Genomic DNA, 21,079 nt, shown 5'->3' on the forward strand with positions numbered 1-21,079 from the left:
TAACTTCACCAGTTCCAAGTAAAGCAGCCATTCTAATGATATTTCTGTCCCTCCCTGTCTTTGGCCCCTACTATTGCCATAGTCCAGGTCCTATCAGTTTTTCCTTGTATAATTGACAAAGAAAGCCTCTTTCCCAGGCCCCCATTTTCTTGACCACAGCCCTTTCACCTCTCTCCCCCGACCCTAGCCAAGGCCAAAATTGTCCTTATTGCTTTTTCTTTGGATTTTATTTAATTTAGTTTTTTTACGTCAAAGTTACACACAAGCATAATACGGAGAGCTAAAGATATCTGTGAAGTTAGTTGTGTTAAAACAGAAATCGTATTAAGCCAATAATAGAAATTGACTTGAAGTTTATTTAATATACGATTTGCAAATCAGACAACACTTCTGAGTAGAGGTCCAAAGATGAGGGAATATCCAAAATTTCTTATATCCATCTTAGCACCATTGCTCTGGAAACGGGGCCAGAAGAGTGTTTTCATAATAACAATTTACCATAAAGTACAGCTTCCAGTCTGACCCTGGCACCCTGACCTTTCTGTTTCTTGAAACTGACAGCACATAGATAATTCTTCACAAAGTCCAATGCCCAGGGCAAAACGGTCTTCACTAATTAACAAAACTCTTGTTTGACTTAAAGGTGACTTTTGGCAGAGCGTCTGCTCAAGGCTCCAGGTTCGAAAGATTACCTCAGGGCAATGGCCTGGGTGACTCACTCCAACTTCACAGACCCCGAAATCTGGATTCCAGGAGAATTAAAACTCTGTTTCTCAGTTATAAACAACTGCAGCCCTGGATGCCTCTGCTGGGTAGCCCCTTTCAATTCTTGAAATGGATTCTTTTGAAAATTCACTTTCATAGCTCTAAATAACATCTTAAATGGTGTCTTCATGATCTTTGCAGTTTAGAAATTATCTATTGATTTCCTGCCCCAGGGGATGAGGATCTTTCATCCCTTGCCCACATCACACCCACTCCCATGCTCCTCTCCTCTCAATACGGTAATAAAGGTAATTTCGGTTGTATCATTACTTAGCGTTTACCTTCTATAACCACGTAAACACCATGTCCAGCTTAGCTGCGTGGTGGGCAATGATTATTTTTTTCCACCTTTCTTTCATATTTGGGTAGTAATCAGGTCATGGGCAGTATTAGGCACCACAGCCTGGTAATAATTCAACATCAGCAAAAGGTTCAACTGCCCCGAGCCACTGACATCAACAAACCAAACTCTCAGTTTCTACTTGAGAAATAACTGCTGTACAGTTAATGGTGGCTTTACCAAGAAGACATGGTCCAAAAGCATCACTGGTGTCTATTTGCTTTATGTATCATTAAGAAGTCACCGCATAGTGGCTCTGAGGTGGATTCTAGAGTCAGAGTGCCAGGGTTTAAACTCAATCTCTGCCCCTTCCTGGCTATGTGACCTTCGGCAGTTACAAATCCCCTCTAAGCTTTAGTTTTCTCATCTGTAAAATATAAGTAAAAGATAGACCCATCTACTTCATTGGACTCTGATGGGAATAAAATGAAATGACACATGTCACGTGCTTAGCACGTGGGACATACAAATGGTGAGTAGTATTATTATTACTACTGGGTTAATTATTAGTGTTAAAGAGAAAAATTGATAACAGCCATCTTACTTTGACTTTAAGATTTTTTTCTTACCCAGAAAACCAAAATTTTAGCTGTCAGGCCAAAGAGACCAATGAGTAATCTGGTATCAGTTGATCTCACTTGGTAAAAGGGGAAGGGCAGAGTTCGATTGATCATGTTAAGATTAGCCAATGGTTGATCTTCTATTCTCCCTTCTCTTCTCTTTATAAGCTTCCTTGTAACTAATGTGCTCCTAGCTAGTGTGCTTCTAGCCATTTGCTTTTTTTTTTTTTTTTTTGGAATCAGAATGGTCTCCCTATATGCATATAGAATAACTACTCAAAATAAAACTCATGCTTCAATTTCTTCAAGTATTGATTATGTCTAACATTAGTAAGGGCTCCTTAAGTGAGTAGCCAAGAATGAAGAAACAGCATGCTTCAAAAGCATCCAGGGTTTGCAAAGTGGTTAATAGTCACTTGGCATGTCTCCTGAAGAACCCAGCTCACATGTGCCACCTTCTCCGAGGAGCAAAGTTGGTTTCTGAACACTGCAGAGGGCCTCAGCCCACACTGGAGGATCAGGGTGTGGCTGGCAGGATCCCTGGTCACCAGGGAAAGGGAGCAGTCCCCCCACCACTGTTTTCATGATCTATTGCTTCATTCATTTGTATTGCATGTGAGGCATCCATCCTGCAACATGGATGTTTGTCACATTCATCTCAGATCCTCTGGTTACTCCAAGAAGGTTGACCATTTGACCTCTCCAGTTTCTTTCTTGCTTATTTGGGAAGTGGGTGTTAAATTAGTTATAATATGTGCTAATTTTAAGACAGAAGCCCTGGTGTGGCAGTGGTTAAGCACTCAGCTGCTAACTAAAAAGTCAGTGGTTTGAACCCACCAGCCACTTTGTAGATATGGCAGACTGCTTTCGTAAAGATTATTGTCTTGGAAACCCTGTGGGGCAGCTCTACTCTCTCCTTCAGGGTCATTATGAGTAGGAATTGACTTGACAGCAATGGATGATTTTATGACATTCAAGCAGTGCAGAAGTATATAAAAGAAAATTTAAAAATCTTTTCCACACCAAAGGTCACCTCTGTTAAGTTTGGTATGTATCCTTCCAAGCTTTTATTTTCTATACTAATAAAATGTGTGTGTGTAATTATGTCATACACTATATTCAGTTATAAGACAAAACATGTGTAGTAATAAAATGAGATCCTACCATATAGACAATCTTGCTTCTTGCTTTTTCACATAATAATGTATCGTGGGCTACTGTCTCGGTAGATCTGGATGCCTTTGGCAGCATGTTGTATGCATTTGTTTGTTTTAATCAGTTCTTTATTGATGGACATTTGGGTTCCTTCCTGCCAAGACAAGCAATCTTGTGAAGAGTATGCTCATGGGTATGTATGTTTTTTTATATTTGTGCTAGTATTTTGTAGAACAGAGTGCTAGAAAATGGTTTCAACAGAGCAAAGATGGGGAAAACAGTTCAGGAGTTTCTCATCAGCGACCTCTCTGGCCCTTTGACCCCTGGCAGATGACCCTCACTGGCTTCCCTAACTCCCATCCAACCTCCTCCCACTAACCAGCCACTCCTCCTAGTAAATGTCTAATCTGGGCCAGGATGAAGCGATCGGACATCTCCTGTGAGTGGCTGAAATCATCTAACCCTCATTTGCGAGGGAACAAGATGGTGTTTGCTACTTGGGTTCTTAGAGTGCGAGTCATCTTTTCAGCCGGTGCTGGAGTCTTTGTGTTGCATCTCCACTTCCTATAAGGCAAAAACAACTATCTCCTGCCTCCAGGCTTTCCACAAAGCTCCCAGTTTCGTAAGATGAGGAAACTGAGAGACTCAGAGAGGGACGAGGCCTACCCAAGCCTGCCCCCTTGGCTCTCAGTTAGAATCTGGATCTCCAAACGCAGGGGAAGTAGTGAGGAAGGAGTGGGATGTGGAAATAGGTCACAGAAGTGGGGGAGGGGAGCTATGTGCTGGGCTTTTGCTAGGTTACCCTGTTCAATCCCAGTAGCCATGCTCTGAGACAGAGGCAGCTTCATTTCCATCTTCCAGGTGAGGAAACAGAGGCAGGTCTGGGCATGAAACAAAATATTTCAGACTTCTAAACTTCTACTGTCTTTCTACAATCTGAGATTTGGGCTGAGGCTCTCTGTTTTGGAAACAGCTCTACAATCTCTCCAGATGTTCCTGTCTTCCCAGAGTGGCGCAGCTCCAGTGAACACAGACTCTACTCCCAGGAAGGCCCAGACCTGAGGTTCCTTAGCCAGGCTACTGAAGCCTTTTCTCCCCTCCACACACGGCCACTGAGCATTACAGGCAGCCTGGCCCCTCCATCCCCCAATCATCAAAACTCACAGGTCCTGGGCCTTCTCACTCTTTGGTGGGCAATTCTGGTGACTTCTTAAAAATCCCATAGCAGAATAGATCAGAGTGGTGGGAAGGACCTTCCCTACCCAGGACCATGAGGTCAGCCTGTCCCCTGGAAAAAGAAGCAAAGACCCTCTGGAAGAGCCTGCCTGAAGGGAAGGCAGCTAAGGGAAGACACCCTAGGCTCCATCAGTCTGCCCTCTGTGCCATGAAAGCTGGGGATTTTTCAGGCACGGCCTTTCTCCAGGGGACTTGACTTCCCGTTAAAACCCAGCCCTGGTTGCTGAGCACTGTCAACAAAACACTCCCCTTGGGCCTAGCCCTTGCTGGAGACTGAGAACAATGATCCCCCAGGGAGAAGCCCCATTTCCCAAGGCTTGCACCAAGGGAGAAGTGAGCTAGTTGGGAGACTGCTCCTTAGCCTTTGTGCTCAAAACAATGGTCAGGAAACATGGCCTCCTTCTCAGGCCTACAGCCTCTTTCCTTTCCTCACACTTTTCCTGGAGGAGTGGGCTACCCAGGCACAGAGAGCACCTCCTTTGGGGCTGTTAGCCCAAACAACCTGGGAGAGGCCCCATGGGGGTGGAAAGAGTCCAGTGGACCCCCAAACCAGCTAACAGCCAGCTCCAGAGCCCAGCTCCAGAGCCCAGCTCCATCACACTCAGCCTGTCTGTCTGTATTGGGTACAATTCATACCATTCAGGGCTCGCAGGGGTCCCTCACTGGCTCCCAATCTCTTCTGCAGTTGTATAATTTTTAGTACTTTCTTTTTCTGATAACAAAGGCAGAACAGGTTCATTACTTAAAAAAAAAATTACGGAAATGTCTGAAATAGAAGATGAAAGCCAGCCCCTTCCCAGTTCCAGATACACAGCATTGTACAAGAGGCTCAAACTGCACTGCTAACGGCAACTTGCTTCTTCCCAGTGATCTCTTTGCACCAAAACAATGACCATGTCATCTTCATGCTTAAACCACTCCCATGGCCTCCCACTGTTTTCAAGATAAAGAACAAGTCAAGTCCTTACCTTGTCTACAAGGCCTTGTTGGCCTCTCCCATGTTGTCTAGAGCCTATCCCTGGCCTGGCTACACTGCCTTTCTTTCACACTCCTGTCCTCCCTCCCTGCCTTTGCATGGCTATGCTCCAGCTGGTATGCTTTCACCTGGTAAACATCTGCTCCTCTTTCAGAGCCCAAGTTTCTTCTTCCAGGAGGCCTTCTCTGTTCCTGTCCAGCTGTGAAAAACCCTTACTCTTTCCTATGACAGCTACAATTTTAAATTTATATAGTGACTCTTCAATGGTCTTGCTCCCCAGCTGGTTCAATGAAGTCAGGGATCTGTTTTGCTAACTCTTGTTCCTCAGTGTCTGGCACATGGTACATGCTCAATAAATGCTTGTTGAATGAGTGGATATAAGAAATACAAATTCAGTGATTGCTTACCGTGGGCCCAGCACAGTGCTGAGTATAGGGGATGTTCATAATAAGACAAAAGCAGGTCAGAGGCTGGGGGTCACAAACCAGGGACCGGGGACAGAGGTTTGGGTAAGTGTTAGAATGTGATAACAAAGGGCTACAAGGACATGGGTTTTGAGGTCATTTTGTGATGTTGTTAAGCCACTGCCTGATTGTCCTCTCTACTTTTCCTGTTAAACACATGCCCCTGGAAGGATCTACTTCTGTACCTCTCTCCACTCCTCTCTCTTCCCCCTTCACCCCAACACTCTCTTCTTTGGACTTAGTCCAGGTCAGACATCTATAGAGAGTGTGTGTTGATAGGATGGGTGGTTGGGTAGATGGATGAATGGATGGACAGATGGATTGACAGACAGACAGATAGACAGATAGATACACAGATGGGCCAAATAGCTAAAAAATACAACACAACCTGAGATCACTTATTCACACCCTGACTTTTAGAATGAAGACACTGAAGTTCACCTTTAGTCACTTCTTCTCTTTGAGAACTTCTATTGATTTCTTCTTCTCAATCTATAAACGTGTTCAAATATTCTCTCACCCAAACAAAACAAAATTCCTTGTTCTGTCTTCCCTACAACCTTTCCCCAGAGCTAGGACCTTCCCCTTTCCTTTCACTGCCAAACTTCTTTAAAGACTTGTAAAACTCACCCCACTGACTTCCTCTTTTCCCACCACCTCTTGACCTCTTAGGCCCTGGCTTCCACTCCACATTGCCACAGCAATGACTCTGAAGTCGCCACCCACCAAGAACCTTCCAGGTCCTGAGTCCTTCCTTGGCTCCCAGGCAGGGTTAGCACTGTGGCCAGCTCTTCCTTCCTGAAGCCCCAGGAACTGTTCTTGCAGGGACAGCTCTCTTCACATCTTGAAAACTGCTCTCTTCTGGAAACTTTAATGGTGTCTCTTCCTCCCAGCAACTTCTGGTACCGTTCTATCTGCAGCCTTTTCTTTGCTTTCAGTCTATATTCTCTCAACACTTACTGAATGCTTTCTGTGTGCCCAGCACCATGCTAGGCTCTTATTTGCATCACCTCATATAATCCTTATACTGACTCATGTACGTATGATTCTTATCATCGTCCATCCTTTGCAGATGGAGAATCTGAGACCCAGCGAGGATAAGTTTACTTCTACTCAGCACCACACAGTTGGTAAGTGGTATCTTTGGAACATGACCAAGACCTTCCTAAGGCCAAGTCTGTGCTCTCAGCCCTAAAGCCACACCTTTCTCTTAGCCATCTCATTCACACTCAGGCTAATCTCTGTTCTTACAACTCCCAAGTTAATGTTTTTAGAGGTAACCTTTGTCTGGAACTCAATACCTGCTCTTACAAAGGCCTGATAGTATTTCTTCTTAAATATCCACTCAAAAGATCAAAGCCAGACTCCTTGGATCTCTCACTAGGCTGATCTTCCACTTCTGTGCCCACATGCCTGTAGTGGCTCCCCAGTGCCCACCAAATTAGGGGCAAATTCTTCCCTGCCACCCCCAGGCTCACCTGTAAGGTGGCCCCCTAAAATCCTCCTGCTTTGTACTCACTGTTTTCTCAGGGTCTAGGACTCCCTGCAGTCCTGCCTTTGCTCACAGGTGAACCTCCCTGGATGCCCTTCTTTCGTGTCCCCTTTGACCACCAGAAATCCTTTGTATCTAGAAAATAACCTGGCAGGAAATGTACTAAATATCAATAGTGATTACCTCCAAATAAGTAGGCTTCCCCTTGACTTTTATTTTCACATCTCTTCAGTGCTTTTTCCAAATTTCCTATAATAAGTTGTTGTTGTCAGGTGCTGTTGAGTCAGTTCCAACTCATAGGGAGGGTGTACAACAGAATGAAACATTGCCTGGCCCTGCATCATTGTTATGCTTGAGCCCATTGTTCCAGTCACTGTGTCAACCCATCTCCTTGGGGGTCGTCCTCTTTCTCGCTGACCCTCTGCTTTAGCAAGCATGATGTTTTTCTCCAGAGACTGATCCCTCCTGATAACATGCCCAAAGTATGTGAGACGTAGTCTCTCCGTCCTTGTTTCTAAGGAGCATTCTGGTTGTACTTCTTCCAAGACACATTTGTTCGTTCTTTTGGCAGTCCATGGTATATTCAATATTCTTCGCCAACACCGCAATTCAAAGCCATCAATTCTTCTTAGGTCTTCCTTATTCATTGTCCAGCTTTCACATGCATATGAGGTGATTGAAAACACCTTGGCTAGGGTCAGGTGCACCTTAGTCTTCAAGGTGACATCTTTGCTTTGGAACAATTCAAAGAGATCTTTTGCAGCAGATTTGCCCAATGCAATGCATCATTTGATTTCTTGACTGCTGTTTTCATGGCTGTGGATTGTGGATCCAAGTAAAATGAAATCCTTGAAAACTTCAATCTTTTCTCCATTTATCTTGATGTTGCGAAGATTTTTCTTTTCTTTATGTTGGTGTGTAATCCATACTGAAGGCTGTGGTCTCTGATATTCATCAGTAAGTGCTTCAAGTCCTCTTCACTTTCAGCAAGAAAGGTTGTGTCATCTGCATAATGCAGGTGATCTAATGAGTCTTCCTCCAATCCTGATGCCCTACAGTCCAGCTTCTTGAATTGTTTGCTCAGCATACAGATTGAATAAGTATGGTGAATGGATACAACCCTGACGCACACCTTTCCTGACTTTAAACCACTCAGTATCCCCTCGTTCTGTTTGAACGACTGCTTCTTAATTTATGTGCAGGTTCCTCATGAGCACAATTAAGTGTTCTGGAATTCCCATTCTTTGCAATGTTATCTATAATTTGTTATGATCCACACAGTTGAATGCCTCTGCATAGTCAATAAAACACAGGTAAACACCCTTCTGGTATTCTCTGCTTTCAGCCAGGATTCATCTGACATCAGCAATGACATCCATTGTTCCATGTCCCCTTCTGAATCTGGTTTGAATTTCTGGCTGTTCCCTGTTGATGTACTGCTTCAGCTGCTTTTGAATGATCTTCAGCAACATTTTGCTTGTGTGTGATATTAATGATATTGTTCGCCAATTTCCGCATTCAGTTGGATCCCCTTTCTTGAGAATAAGCATAAATATGGATCTCTTTCAGCTGATTGGCCAGGTAGCTGTCTTCCAAATTTCTTAGCATAGATGAGTAAGCACTTCCAGCACTGCGTCCATTTGCTGAAACATATCAATTCATATTCCACCAATTCCTGGAGCCTTGTTTTTCTCCAATGCCTTCAATGCAGCTTGGATTTCTTCCTTCAGTACCGTTGGTTCCTCCTATATGCTACCTTCTGGAATGGTTGAATGTCCACCAATTCTTTTTGGTATAGTGACTCTGTGTTTTCCTTCCATCTTCTTTTGATGCTTCCTGTGTTGTTTAGTATTTTCCCTGTAGAATCCTTCAATATTGCCACATGAGGCTTGAAATTATTCTTCAGTTCTTTCAGCTTGAGAAATGCCAAGCGTGTTCTTCTCTGAACTTTATAATCATAATAGAACTTGTTAAAATAATTTCAGAAATAAATCTTGTTCATCCACCTTGCCCACTTCTTTAAACCTCTTCAGTAGCATTGTTCACTTGAGGCCTCCTTAAAAGAACATGGTGGGATTGCCCTCCCTGCTTGAAAGCCAGCATTTGCTCATGTGCTTTGATATTCTTGTCCCCTGAAGTCCCCTCCCCACTGTCCTGGGTATACTGGGGCCCACTAGAAATGCAGCAGAATAGAGTTAAAACAGGCACACTTACTTGACTATTCATTAAAGGAGAAAAGGCTGGAGTTACAACAGATGTCCTTCAGTGAAGGCCTAGTGCCTTGCCTGCAGCCATCTCCAAAATCTGTCATTATCATAAAAAATAAAAATAACAGATCCAGAAAAATGTGCACACTATGTTCATACTTAGGTAAGAAATAAAAGAACAGATACACATATACACATTATATATTATACTTATGTGACTTAGTTATCTAGTGCTGCTACAACAGAAATACCACAAGTGGATGGCTTAAAGAAAGAGAGATTTATTCTCTCACAGTCTAAGAGGCTAGAAGTCCGAATTCAGGGTGCCAGCTCTAGGGGAAGGCTTTCTGTCTCTGTCAGCTCTGAGGGAAGGTCCTTGTCATCAATCTTCCCCTGGTCTAAGAGCTTCTTAGTGCAGGGACTCCAGGTCCAAAGGATGCACCATGCTCCCAGTGCTTCTTTCTTGGTGGTATGTGGTCCCCTTGTCTCTCTGCTCCCTTCTCTCTTTTATATTTCAAAAGAGATTGACTCAAGATACAACCTAATTTTGTAGGTTGAGTCCTGCCTCATTAACATAACTGCCTCTAATCCTGCCTCATCAACATCATAGAGATAGGATTTAAACACGGGAAAATCACATCAGATGACAAAATGGTGGACAATCAGACAATACTGGAAATCTTGGTCTAGCCAAATTGATAAATGTTTTGCGGGGGACACAGTTCAGTTCATAACATTACGTATGCATAGAATTGCTTGGTAAAGTAGAAGGTCAGCGGAAAAGAGGAAGACCCTCAAAAAGATGGATTGAAACAGTGGGCTCAAGCATAACAACGATTGTGAGGATGGTGCAGGACTGGGCAGTGTTTCATTCTGTTGTACATGAGGTCACTATGAGTCAGAATCGACTTGAGGACACCTAACAACAACAACAATACGTATAGACTATCTTTGGAAGGATATCCCCAAACTATTACCAGCTGTTGTTTCTGGGAAGGCTTACTGGTGGACAGTGGAGCTGGGTAAAGAGGATCCCAAGGCTTCTGTTCAGTTTTTAAGAGAAAATAAACTGCATGCACTTTAAAAAAAGAAAAAAAAAAAAACTTAAAAAACATAATCTAAGTGCCGCACTGTGGAGCCCACAGCTAATAAGTGGGAGGGCCTTCCAGGAATTTGTAGCACATTCTGAGGCCTTCTTTCTACCTCCCTTCTGATGGAAACTTCCTGGGAGGCAGAGGAGAGAAGCTAATAAGACCCCTCTCTGTTTATTCACCTGGAGCCTGGACTCTGTGTAAAGGAAGACCCTTGTGCCTTGTGGCCCCATGACATGGTCCCTGGAAGGGAGCCTAGGCTAAGGTTGGGGTAGGGTCCCCCTACTCAGCAGGCAGCCCCTTCCCCATGGGAAAGAGCACCTTTCTGAGCAGGTGGGTCTCCCCAGGCCTGTTTGCACTGGACACTTTACCACACCCTGGCTGGGCACCTCCTTCCCAGAGCAGGGAATGCCAGATGACAACAAGCCAGTGACTCAGCACCTTGGCAGCTGCTCTGGAGGAAGAAGCAGTGGTGGCACATGGCACGTGCTCAGGGCGTGGTGGGGCAGGACAGGCTGGGAAAGATGACCATGACCAGGCTTTTCCACTCACTAGGACACCCAGGGCTTGGCCCAAGGCCCAAGGTGTTTAAACCCAGAGGTGTTAAACCCATTGCCGTCAAGTCAATTTAGACTCAGTTTTTTTTTTTTTTTTAACCCTATAGGACAGAGTAGGACTCCCCAGTAGGGTTTTCAAGGCCGTAAACCTTTACGGAAGCTGATGGCCACATCTTTCTCTTGCAGAGCGGCTGGTGGGTTTGAACTGCTTACCTTTCGGTTAGCAGCCAAGCTCTTAACCACTGTGTCATTTATTCCCTCTTGCCTTAGGGGTCCTCTTTGTGGACAAACAGGGACTGGACTCTGGCATAGCCCAGGAGGCTGCTAGCCAGAGAGAAAATCTTTATCATGTTGTTTTCAGAGGGAGAATTTGTTTGGACCAAGAGCCGAGCAGCCAAAAATGAGACAACCCAAATCTTTCTGCTATCCTCCCTTTCTGCCCCCAAATGGGGGCCACGGACTTTCTAACCCCTTCACCCTAAGCCTTGGGACCTGGCTTTTTCCCTCACCACCACCACCCTCCTAACCACTGACCCTGAGAGCCACATGCAGTCTTTGTCATCCAATACCAAGTGGGCCAATGACAGAGCCATCTGAGATGGCCCCCACCCCTTCGAGGAGACCATCTGACTGTAAGGCCAGGGTGAGGACCCAGGTTTCATTGCTGTGGCCAGCCCTTCCTCCCACCTGGGGCTCAGTCTTCGTTGTCCAATAAAAAAGTGGGAATTTTCCAGGGGGCTCAAACTGTGCTAAACAAAATCCTGGAATTTTTTCAGGGGGGCGCCATGGCTTTTGCCAATGCTCAATTCAAATTTCCAAAATACGCTTCAGGCTACTTGAACACTTGTAATAAAAAGCACCACACGCGTTTAGAAGTGATACATGATTTTCACACATCGGAGCCCACTCGTGTTCTGATTTTATAAGCAATATATGGTAACATGCTGGAGAGGTGAACTTAGAAAAGAAACATAAACTAGTAGAGTGCAGCTTTTCTCTGTCGTATGCACTGGGGCCTGGTGTCCTGTCAAATTTTGCTTGGAAAAGGAGTCTGCTTCTCAGAAAAGTCTGACAGGCATTGAACTTAGTGACCTGAGGGACAGTGTTATGGGTTAAATTGTGTTCCCCTAAAATGTGTGTCAGTTTGGCTGGGCCATGAGTCCCCATATTGTGTGATTGTCCACCATTTTGTCATCTAATGTGATTTTCCTTTGTGTTGTAAATCCTGCCTCAATGATGTTAATGAGGCAGGATTAGAGGTAGTTATGTTAATGAGGTAGGACTCAATCTACAAGATTAGGCTGTGTTTTAAGTCAATCTCTTTTGAGATATAAAAGAGAGAAGGGACACAAAAAAGAGGGGACCTCATACCACCAAGAAAGAAGCACTGGGAGCAGAGTGCATCCTTTGGACCTGGGTCCCTGAGCTCAGAATCTACTTCACCGGAGCCCACAGAGAGAAAAGACTTCCCCTGGAGCTGGCACTATGAATTCCAACTTCTAGCCTCCTGGACTGTGAGAGAATAAATATCCCTTTATTAAAGCCATCCACTTGTGGTATTTCTGTTGTAGCAGCACTAGCTAACTAAGACAGACCAGAAAGGAGAAAAGGGCTATGACCGGTGTGCTCTTGCTGAGTGACTTCTATCTCCCCAGCAGCTGGGTTGGGAGATGGGTGTGGGAGGGTCCTCAGTGGACTGCAGAGCATCTTGCAGATCTGAGGCCTACTCTGAGCCGTGCCACTCACTGGCAGGGATTGGCAGAGAAAGTTCTGGAAGTCATTAGCAGGTGACAGCTACGGACCTGATCTGGAAGAGGTGAGGTCTGCTTCCTTGCAAAGGAGAGGGTGCTGAGGGTCTCCTGGAGCTGCCTGAAGCCACTCCTCAAGTACCAAGGCCTGGGAAGAGAAACGAGTACCAACAGCTCCAATTACACATTGCACAGCTCTGATGTGCCCGGTGCCATGCACCACACCTCACCTGTGTGGATGCATTTGCTCTTCGTATCTGCATGAGGAGGGTGAACCTCACTTTACAGAAGAGGAAACGGAGGTATAGATAGTTTAAATGATACCCCTCAAGTCCCGCAGACAGTAAGTGACAGTGCTTGGATTCAAACCCCTATCTGGGGTGGAGCCCGGGAATCTGCACTTTTAAATGAGTACCACCTGATACGCCCACAGATGTCCCTCTGAGAAATACTTCACTACATTGAACTGGGTTCCAGGTACTGGGATAATAGGCTGAGGTTCAAATGATTTTGACAGGCAGAGGCTACTTTTTACTGGCCTTTTATCTGTGAGGTGGCTCCGACCCTACAGTGTCTTAGAGGTGTCTCCAGGCACCTGGCAAAGACAAACCCCTGCCCCATCCTTTGGTTTGGTTTCCCCAGCTATAAAGTGGGGGATGGACTTGATGACATCTAAGTGTACTTCCTGCCCTGACATCCTCAGAATCTATCACTAGCCTCTGTGACCTGGGAGCTGTGAGAGGCTGGATCTCAGAGTAGGTGAGGGGCTTGCTCAGGTCAAACAGCTAGGAGGTGGTGGAACCTGATTCAGTCAGGCTGCCAGACTCCAGAACACTCTAGTCTTTGCTTCCAAGCAATGACGTACCCAAGAGTGGGCAGTGCAGGTGGTCCAGCCCGAGCGCAGGCAATTAGGGGACGTATTGTCCTATAGCAGCTCTGGTGGTTTAGTGGTTAGGAGCTCAGCTGCTAACCAAAAGGTCGACAGTTCAATCCATCAACCGCTCCTTGGAAACACTACGGGGCAGTTCTGCTCTGTTCTATAGAGTCACTATGAGTCAGAATCGACTTGATGGCAATGGGTTGTCCATAGAAAATTTAAAAACAATAATAAAGCAAGGCAGCACTGGGTTGAATTCATGAATTTGAAAATTGATGTCCACTCAGAGCCTGTGAATGTTGTTACCTTAGTTAGAAATACGGTTTTTACAGTTGTAATTAGCTAGGCTAAAGTGAGGTCATACCGGGTTAGGGTGGGCCCTGAATCCAGTGACTGGTGCCCTTAGAAGAAGACTGTGTAGAGACACAGACACACACACAGGGAAGAAAGCCATGTGAGGCAGAGATTGGAGTGATGTGTCTCCATGCCAAGGGACTCCAAGAGTTCCTGGTACCTACTGGAATCTGGAAGAAGCAAGGAAATAAGTGTTCTTCTCTAGAGACTTCCCAGGGAGCATGGCCCTACCAACACCTTGATTTTGGACTTCTAGCTTCCACAACTGTGAGAGAATAAATTTCTGTTCTTTTAAGCCACCAAATTTGCAGTACATTACTTTGTAATGGCTGCCTTAGGAAAATAATACATCGACTAAAAGTGATGTGCCAGCATTTCTAAACAATGTCAGTGATAAATACTCCTCCCCAAAGGGTAGGCTGCTTCTACTGCCACCCACCTTGGGATACCCCCCAGTGCCATTCTGCTACACTGTATCCTGGGTTTCCTGAGTATGTGCCAGGCAATGAGGCTTGAACTCGAGGAAAGTAGCAAGGGCAGGGCAGGGAAGGAGAAGGAGAGGTACTTTATTGGGGGGGGACCCCCATGGTATGATCCCCATCCAGCCACACTAGCTGTGACAAAAAGACACGAGGAAACATGGCCTGGGTACCTGGGGAGATCCTGAACCTTGGGCTAAAAATAGATGTCTTTTGCAGCAAGTGGGTGACTCAGCCATCTCAAGAAAGTTCCTGGCTGGAGGAAGCATGGTGCCTGCTGGCCCTGTTTCCCTCAGGTGCCAGGAAAATAGAAAGAGACCTAAAGTACATTTCATAGCAATTCCTTGAAAAGGTGACTTTCTCCCTTCTTCCCTGCCCACAACTCACTGTTCAAAAGCCATGAAATTGCTGGTCCAGGCCAAATCAGAGTCACCATGTCCAAACTCCAATCTTGAGGCAGCTTTCTCCCAGGCCTTAAAGAGAGAAGCAAGAGGAGTGTGTGCATGTGTGTATGCGCAAGCGCACTCACGCACCTGCACATCCAGACATTGGTGGGAAGATAAGCAGTGTCTAAACCAGAGTCTGCATTCCTGTTGGATCACCTTTTTTGGAATGGGCATGTGTATGGAGCTCTTCTGGTCAGTTGGCCAGGTAGCTGTCTTCCAAATTTCTTGTATAGACAAGTGACCACTTCCAGCACTGAATCCCTTTGTTGAAACATCTCAATTGGTATTCCATCAGTTCCTGAAGCCTTATTTTTCACCAATGCCTTCAGTGCAGCTTGGACTTCTTCCTTTAGTATCGTTGGTTCTTGATCATATGCTACCCTCTGAAATGGTGGAACGCTGACCATGTGAAAGCTGGACAATAAATAAGGAAGACCAACGAGGAATTGATACCTTTGAATTACAGTGCTGGCGAAGAATATTGAATACACCATGGACTACCAGAAGAATGAACTTGGAAGAAGTACAGCCAGAATGCTCCTCAGAAGCAAGGATGGCAAGATTTTGTCTTACTTATTTTCGACATGTTATCAGAAGGGAACAGTCCCTGGAGAAGGACATCATGCTTGGTAAAGTAGAGGGTCAGTGAACAAGAAGAAGATGCTGAAGGAGATGAATTGACATGGTGGCTACAACAATGGGCTCAAACATAGCAATGACGGTGGGGATGGCACAGGACCATGCAATGTTTCGCTCTGTTGCACATCGGGTCATTATGAGTCAGAACTGAACTCAACAGCACCTAACAACAACAGCAACATACTGGGTCCACCTTTGTCTCTGGCCTCCTACCCTGGCCCCTGCCCACACACAACGAAAAGGGCTGCTGATACTCTGTTCTCTGTGATATACCATGCCCAAGGAAATGAAAAGTGCTCCCTTCTCCCCATCTCTGATTCTCCAGGAAGCAAACACATTCCTGGCATTCTAGATACCTCTCCAGAGGCTCAAAGGAAGCTGAGGAGTGAAGCACTTATTAGGAGAATTCAGCCCCACCTCAGGCAGCTGTCAGCAGGTTGGTACAATGGGAAGAGGCAGGACTGGGCATCAGAAGACCTAATTTCTGGTCCTGGTTCTGCCACTCACCTGCTGTATGACTTTGAGCAAGTCATTTCTCCTCTCTGGCCTACAGTTTCTCCTCTGATTATCCATTTACTTCCTTCTTCGACAAATATGTATTGAATACATACTGAGTCAGGCAACTGTGCATACTGTTAGGTACAGGAAAATAATGATTATAGTGGATAAAAAAAAAAAAGGCCCAGAAAATCTTTGCACCTTCCCCTGTCAAGAACTGGCGCTATTTCTCCATCCCTTGACTCAGGGCTGATTTGTAACTTGCTTTGACCAATATAATGCTGAGAAAATGATGTATAACTTCCAATCTCACCATCTTGGAACCCAGCTGCCACATGGGGAAGCCTGAGCTAGCCTGTTGGAGAAGCCATTTGTTGGAGAACTAAGCCTCCAGTTGCCTCAGCCAGTTTCCAGTCATGTGAATTAAGCCATGTGGAGCACCCAGCCAATCAGCCAACTGTCTGAAAATGCTAGTGTGAACTCAGCTAAAATCACTTGGAGCAGAGACAAGCCATCCCAATCAAGCCCTGCCCAGAGTGTCAGCCACAGAATTGTGAGCAAGTAAGTGGTGATAGGTTTAAGTCACTAAGTTTTGGAGGTGGTTTGTTATGTAGCAATAGATAATTGATACAATTAACATTTATTGACCACTTCCTATGTGCCAGGGACTATGTTAAGTGTTTTACATGTATAATCTCATTTATTCCTTATGTCAACCCTGTAAGGCAGGTATTATGTTCCATTTTGCAGATGGTATCACTGAGGCACACAAATCAACTTGCCCAAGATCAAAGAGGAGGTGAGTAGGGGAGCTGAGCTTTGAGACCACCAAGTCCAGGCTCCAGAGTTCACACTCTTAACCACTATGGTACATGGAGCCAAACAGACCTGCCTCTTGCCCTCATGGAGTTTACGGTCTAGGGGGGAGACCAATATTAAACAAAGAAACAAACAACAACAAAAAAAATACACAGTTACAAACAGTGACAGGAGCTATGAAGAAAATGTGTGCTATGAGTGACGTTGCAGAGAAGCCTCTGTGCCAGGAAAGGCCTCTGTGGAGAGCTGAGGGTGAGAGGAGTAGGCTGAGTGAAAACCAAAAACCAAACCCATTGCCAACAAGTTGATTCCAGCTCATAGTAAACTCACAGGACAGAGTAGAACTGCCCCATAGGGTTTCCAAGGAGCAGCTGGTGGATTCAAACTGTCGACCTTTTGGATAGCAGCTGAGCTTTAAACCACTGTGCCACCAGGGCTCTAAAAAAAAATAGGCTGAGTAAAAATGGGATAAATAAAAGGTTTGCAATAGAACCTGAGGTTTTCAAGCTTCAGTCAGTGTAAAAGTCACCTGGGGAGCCTGTTAGAAATGCAAATTTCTGGGCCACATTCCCTAGAGATTCTGCTTTTTAAGCACCTCCAGAGATTCTAATTTGATTGACCTGGCTGGGCACCAGGTTATCTTTTTGCTTTTTTTTTTTTTAAACAAGCCCCAAACATACAAACAAATAAACCCCACTGCTATGGAGTCTATTCCAACCCATAGTGACCCTATTACCCAAAAAAACCAAACCCAGTGCCGTCGAGTCTATTCCAACTCATAGCGACCCTATAGGACAGAGTAGAACTGCCCCATAGAGTTTCCAAGGAGTGCCTGGCAGATTTGAACTGCTGACCCTTTGGTTAGCAGCCATAGCACTTAAGCACTACGCCACCAGGGTTTCCAGTGACCCTATTAGATGCTTTTTATCATGAGAAACAGCTCAATAGAATCACATGAGGAGATTAAAATGTAGACCTGTGGAGGTTAGGGCCCACCCGGAGACAAAGACTCAATGGGTCTCATGTGAACCAGGGAATTAGTATTTTTTAAGGTTCTTCTGGTGATTCAGGTGTGCGGTCAGGGCTAGGAACTGCTGCTGAAAGTTTCCACGCTGTCCCTGACTGCTTTTCTATAGCTCTTTTGAGATACCAGGATTACCTGGTGCACATTAAGCCTTCCTTATAAAAAAAAAAAAAAAAAAAAATTAAATATATATTAGTGTTTCGATACTGTGGAGGCAGGCTTTGAACTGAGTGTGAGGTAAACCCTTGCTCAGAGACTCGTCCTAACCGAACAGCTCCTATAGAGCCCAGCTTGCAGACTCCCCTCCCAGGCAACTTTCCCAGGGGTCCTACAGGGGTCCCTGTGCCTTTCCAAGTTCCCTTTCATTTTTGTTTTAGAGTTCCTTTCATCGAAAGGAGAAAATGACTACCACCCACAAATATTTATCCTTCTCTAGGGCCCTATGGGAGCCCTGGTGGTGCAGTACTTAAGCATTGGACTGCTAACCAAAAGGTTGGCGGTTCACACTCATAAGCTGCTCCACAGGAGAAAGACGTGGCAGTCTGCCTCCATAAAGATTATAACTTTGGAAACCCTGTGGGACAGCTTTACTCTGTCCTATAAGCTCACTATGAGTCAGAATCAACTCAACAGCAACATGTTTGGTTTGATTTGAGGGCCCTACCAGGCAGCAGCCGCCCTGTTCTTATTCATTTGCCAACATCCCACACTCCAGAGAATTACGGCATCTGTGGCGTGGCCCATCAGAAGTGGCATGTTGGTACACAGACAATTTCTTGTCCACCTTCCTACTCTTCTTCCAAATAAGGCAGAGGGCCACTTGGGATTGCTCCTGGAGCAGCTTGATTTAGACCAGAGAGTGTGAAAGAATCCATGCTTGGCTTGGAGCCTGAAGAAAGCTTGCTGGAGGTGAGGGCCAGAGACAGCGCGGAACAGGCTCTGAACATATAGCCTTATGCTGTGCGGCATAGCCTGGGGCCTGAGGCACAGCAGAGGTGGTTAGTTAACAGCGCAGACCCCAGATCTGAAAGCCTCATTTCCTCAGCTCTATGTGGGTTTGGAGTCTCTGGGTGGTTCAAATGGTTAACATGATCAGCTGCTAACCAAAAGGTTGGAGGTTCAACTCCTCCCAGAGGCACCTCAGAAGAAAAGCCCAGTGATCTACTTCTGAAAAATCAGCCATGGAAATCCTATGGAGTACAGTTCCACTCTGACACAAGTGGGGTTGCCATGCATCAGAATCGACTTGACAGCATCTGGTTAACATGGGGTTAACGGTCACCGTGTTGCAGCATTGTTATAAGAACTCAAACTCCATGAAGGCCTGGGCATAGTAGGTAGTAGGCACTTACTAAAGGAGTTCCGTGTCTCTTTCTTTGGGATAGGCACAGAAATGACCTTGATACCTGTGAAGATGGAGAGGGCCTGTTGGAAAAGACCCCAGGAAAAGATCATTCTTTAGGGGCTGGAACAGTCCCCAGTACCTGTGGCCTATCCCCCAAGACCCCAGCTCTCTCAAGAGACCTGAGAAGTTGAGTGGTCAGCTCTGCCCACCCCTCTCTCATGCACAGAGGACTCACCCACTGGGCCCTGGTGGGGCAACCTGGCACTCCGCAGCTTGCAGATGGTTGCCCAGAGGAGAGACTGGCAGAGGAAAGGAGTGAGGCCTGACCAATGAGGAAAGAATGAACAGAATTAGCACTGATTCATTCTCAAGCTCCTGCTCTAAGAAGGAAAAGGGCTTGTTTGGGGGTGGGGGTGTGGCTGGGAGGAAGCCAGGCCAGAGGGCACAGTGCGTACAAGGGTGCCAAGCAGCTCGGCTCAGGAAAGAATCATCCTGGGAAGGGGGCTAGCTTAAAAAAGCAGCAACTTGATTGGCGGTTTATTCTTTTGCCTAACCCGTCCTTCTAACTGGGAGCAATAGTAGTTGTCTTGGCAAAGACCCAATGAAGCAGGAAGCTTTTATTGAGTTCTGCCGTGTGATCAACCCTGGGCCAGGTGTGGTGACACTGTCCCTTTAAAGAGACAGGACTAATTTGGAATTTGGAGTCCCCTTGGTCAGGGCCAATATTTGCTATTGAGCCTTGTTCTCCCCACCCCCTTTACTACTCCAGACTCATCCCACCTCACCAAGCCAAGTATGATTTGTACCTGGGACAGCTTTTTCTATACAGCACAAATAGTTCTAAATAGACAAAGGCACCTGTGGGCTAGGAGTAGGTGGCCCTGGAGACCCTTGGTATCTATTTGCAGGAGCTAATTCACATGGGGGTTCATAGACCTCTAAGGTGCCTGGTGCAAATGGTTTGCACTTGACTACTAACCTAGTGGAGTCCTGGTGGTGCAGTGGTTAAGAGCTTAATGAAAAGGTCTGTAATTTGAATCCATCAGCCACTCCTTGGAAACCCCACGGAGCAGTTCTACTCTATCCTATAGGGTCACTGTGAGTCAGAATCTACTCGACAGCAATGGGTTTACTAACCTAAAGGTTGACAGTTAGAACCCACCCAGTGGTGCTGCAGGAGAAAGGCCTGGGGTGATCTGCTTCTTTAAAGATTACAGCCAAGAAAACCCTGTGGAGCAATTCAATTCTGTAACACATGAGGTTGCCATGAGTTGGAATCAACTCATGACAACAGGTAACAGGTAGGTAGACCTCTGAGGAAGGAGTTTTGAGAGACAGAAGGGGTGGGGAAGGGAAAGAAACGAAGGACCCTTGTCTGACCCTCTGTATCACTAGAATTTGCTACAAGTAAAAGAAGCCCACTTTTTGCTTAATGCAGAAAGAGAATTTATTGGTCTTAGAACTGAAGTCCAAGGGGCTTCAGATAAGATTTGATCAGATGCTCTAAACAATGTCACTAAGACCTGGTGCTCCCTCCTGTTATCTTTTGTCTCAGCTTTCCTCCAGGTAGCAGCTCCATCACAGGTTTGCTCTGCCCCGTGGGGGTAAAAGAGCTGCAGAAGCTCCAATCCTCACACCCTTTCACCAGGGCAAAGAATCAGTTCATTTCAGTGATAGCTCCAAGTTCTGGAACTAAGTTTCATTACCTCTGATTGGCCTGACTTTGGTCAAGTACCCATGCCTTAACCAATGACTGTGGTCAGGGGGATGGAGGATCCTGCTGGAAAAGTCACAGGCTCCACCTTCTGATCTGGGTATTGCGGAGGCAGTGTATATGGGGAGCTTGGTCTGATGGTGATGGGGGCAGCTTTACTGGAGTCAAATAAACTGAGCTGAGGCTGTTACTGGAAGTGAATGAATGGGGACAAAAAACATTGGCCTCTTACTCTCTTTAGAGAGAGGTCTGCAGGAAAAAGCTAAAGTGACTTCTCTGGGCCTGGGCTACTC

The 21,079-nt window shown here is 45.7% G+C and overlaps 1 long non-coding RNA gene across 1 annotated transcript; it reads right to left on the reverse strand.

Moving 5' to 3' along the window:
• Nucleotides 1-1,877: 1,877 nt before the first annotated feature.
• On the reverse strand, nucleotides 1,878-15,145 carry LOC135227897 (uncharacterized). The gene is made up of 2 exons (XR_010318065.1): nucleotides 14,689-15,145; nucleotides 1,878-12,739 (listed from the first exon to the last, which is right to left on the reverse strand). It is a non-coding gene; the product is annotated as an uncharacterized LOC135227897 (long non-coding RNA).
• Between the last annotated feature and the right edge of the window lie 5,934 nt (nucleotides 15,146-21,079).

The sequence above is a fragment of the Loxodonta africana genome, chromosome 16 (genome assembly GCF_030014295.1).
Source record: "Loxodonta africana isolate mLoxAfr1 chromosome 16, mLoxAfr1.hap2, whole genome shotgun sequence".
Classification (NCBI taxonomy): Eukaryota; Metazoa; Chordata; class Mammalia; order Proboscidea; family Elephantidae; genus Loxodonta; species Loxodonta africana.